Below are 3,799 nucleotides of genomic sequence, written 5' to 3' on the forward strand. Positions count from 1 at the left end.
ACATCTACAATTCTGTCAGAGGCTGAGCATCAGAATGAGAGAAATCTCAGTGGTGGGTTTATAAAGGTAGACCAGAGTGAATTGAAGAAGGACCTTGCTGTTTGAGAGGATGCCTTGGATGGCGAACCTGAGATGGGAAATAGAAGGTCAGGGATGAGGAGCTTAGCAGTAGAGCACTACAAGCCCTACCTGTGTCCGGGGCAGAGTCACTTTCCCTGAAAATATCAGGACTGGAACAGTCTAGCTGAAACCGGGGGAGGGGACATTAGTCACAACATTTTTGTCATAACCTTCCTGTTGTGTTTAGTCGCTAAGTCATGTCTGACTCTTTGCGACCCCATGGACTATAGCCTGCCAGGCTCTTCTGTCCATGGGGATTCTCCAGGAAAGAGTACTGGAGTGGGTTTGCCATGCCCTCCTCCAGGGGATCTTCCCAACCCAGGGATCGAAGCCAAGTCTTCTGCGTTGGCAGGTGGATTTTTTTACCGCTGAGCCACCAGGGAAGTCCGATAACCTTCCCAATATCACACAAAGCACAAACACATACCCAAAAGGGAGCTTTTATTGGTTGCCAGGGACCAGGCACTATGTTGACAAAAGCTTTCTTGGGACTGATCAACAAATCCAAGAGGGTCCCAGGAAAAGTTCAAGGGAGGTAGATTATAGTCCAACCCAGAGAAAACCATCCTAAAAGTGGAGTGCTTCTCTCCAAGCTGCCTTGCCTTAGAGAGTCACGCCCCCCACCTGCCCTAGCGGCCCTGAATGAGTCCTTTTTTTTTAGTAAAAAAAAAATTATTTTTGATTGTGCTGGGTGTTCGTGGCTCTCAGGCTTTCTTTATCGTGCTGGTCAGGGCCACTCTGCAGGTGCGGTGCGCAGGCTCGTCATTGCGGTGGCTTGTCCTGCCGCGGAGCACAGGCTCTAGGCGTCCTCGAGCTTCAGTAGTTGTGGTACACGGCCTTCCTTGCTCTGTGGCATGTGGGACCTTCCCGGACCAGGGATCGAACCCGTGTCCCCTGCTTTGGCAGGCGGATTCTTATCCACTGTACCGCCAGGAAAGTCCTAGTTTTTTTTTTTTTTAATTCATATGACACGTTTTTAAAAACTTTTTATTTATTTATTTTTGGCTGTGCTGGGTCTTTGCTGCTGCAAGGGCTTTCCTCTAGTTGCAGAGACGAGCGGGTGTGGTATTCTCTATTGCAGTGTGCAGGCTTCTCACTGTGGTGGCGTCTCTTGTGGAGCACGGGCTCAGAGCTGTGGCTCCCGGGATCTAGAGCAACAGGCTCAATGGCTGAGGCACACGCTGGTTTAGATGCTCTGTGGCATGTGGGATCTTCCTGGAGCAGCGGTTAAACCACTGGTCTCCTACATTAGCAGGCAGATTCTTTACCACTGAGCCCACCATGGTAGCCTTTCTTTCTGTCTGTCTTTTTTTTTTTTTGAGGTGGACCATTTTTAAACTCTTTATTGAATTTGTCGCAATATTTTCTATATTTTGGGTTTTTGGCCCTGAGGCACATGGGACCAGGAATCAAACCTGCACCCCCTACGTTGGAAGCGAAGTCTTAACCATTGGACCCCCCCGCGGAAGCCCTACCCCTGAGTGCTTCCTGACTCACACAGACTCAGTCCTGCCTCGTCCCATACCCCACAGGACCTGCAGCCTGACTGGTGTTATCTGCTCCTTCCTGCAAGCCAGTGGGCTCAGGCCCGTCTCGACATCCTGTGCGCTGGCTTTGCTAAGTACTGTGAAGCAGAAGCCAGGCCTAGGGAAAGCACCCTCCCCAGCCCTGGGTAGCCGCCCTGCTGGCCCTTCTGCCTGGTTCCCTGACTCTTGTGTTTTCTACTAGTTCTAGCAGACTTCCCTGGTGGCTCAGACGGTAGAGCGTCTGCCTACAATGCAGGAGACCTGGGTTTGATCCCTGGGTGGGGAAGATCCTCTGGAGGAGGAAATGGCAACCTACTCTAGTACCCTTGCCTGGAAAACCCCCTGGGAGGAGCCTGGTAGGCTACAGCCCATGGGGTCACAAAGAGTCGGACACGACTGAGCAACTTTACTTCGCAGAGAGAAGAGAGGAAGGAAGGAAAGGAAGAGAGAAGCTCACCCGCTTCCTTCTAACCTCTTTACCTAAGGTTTGCCCTGTGTGGGGCTTTTTTTTTCCCCCTGGGGAACTGAATCTCCATCAGCCGCTGGAAGACTGGTATTTCCACCTCATTCATCATTTGGGTTCCAGACGCCTGAGGTCGTCTGGAGCCGGGGTTCTCGCTGCTCATCTTCACCCGGTGTGACTCAGGTTTGGCACAACGTTCGCTCAGACTCACCACCTCCATTAATCCAGGGTTTTCCCCTGTCCACCCATACCCCACCCTGCTTGGACACCGCTGGGTTCAAGGAGTGAGTGTCCCATCCCTCCCTCGGGTCACAATAGGAATAGGAAAGGGGATCTTGATTCTTTCCATCTTCCCCGCATGGAGCAGACGTTATGGGTGCCCCTTGCCCCAAATCCTTTGGCATTCACCTCCAGAGTCAAAGGCTGACCTTGAAAATCTCTACTTGAAGGTCTTTTCTTGCCTTGGGGAACACACAGTGTCCAAGCACAGGGAAGTCAGAAATGCTGACCGTGAATTCCCCTGAAAGCGCCCTGAACCAGTGGAGAATTGGTGGATGAATTCCCATCCTCTTACTCCTCCGTTGGGTTAATCCTGAGTTTCAGCTCATAGTTTTCTGAGATTGCCAGTGGGACTGAGCTCTCTTTGCCCAGAGTAGCAACTTGCTAGATAATGACCTTCGTGTCTTCCTTCATGTGAGACCGTCCCTGTCTCGCATCCCCCATGTCCAGTGTTTCCTGGGACCCTCTCTCACCCAAACTACTTGACTTATATCTTTATCTCAGGGTCTGCCAACGTGTCTGACTCTTTGCAACCCCAGGTCTCCTGTGTTGCTTCCCTGGTGGCTCAGTCATAAAGAATCTGGCCTGCAATGCAGGAGACCCAGGTTCGATCCCTGGAGAAGAGAATGGCTACCTCCTCCAGTGTTCCTGCCTGGAGAAATCCATGGACAGAGGAACCTGGGGGGCTATAGTCCATGGGGTCGCAAAGAGTTGGACATGACTGAGCGACAAACGCTGCCAACGTGCGAGGCCTGACGCAAAGTCTAGCACACAGTAGGTGCTCAATAAATATGTGCATACATTAAGTAATGCTGGACAGGTCATCACTCAGTTTGGTAGAGAGGATTTCCACCCTGGGAGAGAGGCTAGACCATAGGACCATTCCAGGAGCAATAACTTTCCCATATAGAAATAGCTTTCCAGCTAGGAGACTTGGAAACAGAGCTGTGAGATGAAAATAGAAAAAAAAAAAAGAGAGAGAGAGAGAGAAACTCTTCTCCCCTCTGCACCAATGTGCTTTCAGATGTGAAGGGGAGGGAAGTAGAACCACAGGTTAGCTATGAAATCATGCAATTTCTGGAGCCAGCACATTGCCTTTTATGGACACTGCAGTCCAGGGTTCTGTGCAGGGAGCGATTTTTCCATCACGGTCTATATAATTCACAGCTTCCAGTCACAACAAGAGGAGCCAAAAGTAATATAAGATATCCAGACCCTAGAGTACTATAAATATATAAGGTCGAAATCATATTCGAAATACAGTTTTAGTTACCATGTGGCTAGGATTCTCAGAACACCCCTTTAAGGCTGGTTGGCGCTGCATTAGTATTTCTGTGTTACAAGTGAGGAAATGAGGCACAAAATCTGTCAAAAGAACGTGCTGAAGACTCTGCGCCGCCGTCTGAGGACA

General features: G+C 50.3%; 1 non-coding gene across 1 annotated transcript; it reads left to right on the forward strand.

Moving 5' to 3' along the window:
• Positions 1-1,860: 1,860 nt before the first annotated feature.
• On the forward strand, positions 1,861-1,932 carry TRNAC-ACA (transfer RNA cysteine (anticodon ACA)). The gene has a single exon. It is a non-coding gene; the product is annotated as a tRNA-Cys (tRNA).
• The last annotated feature ends 1,867 nt before the right edge of the window (positions 1,933-3,799 follow it).

The sequence above is a fragment of the Dama dama genome, chromosome 30 (genome assembly GCF_033118175.1).
Source record: "Dama dama isolate Ldn47 chromosome 30, ASM3311817v1, whole genome shotgun sequence".
In the NCBI taxonomy this organism is placed as follows: Eukaryota; Metazoa; Chordata; class Mammalia; order Artiodactyla; family Cervidae; genus Dama; species Dama dama.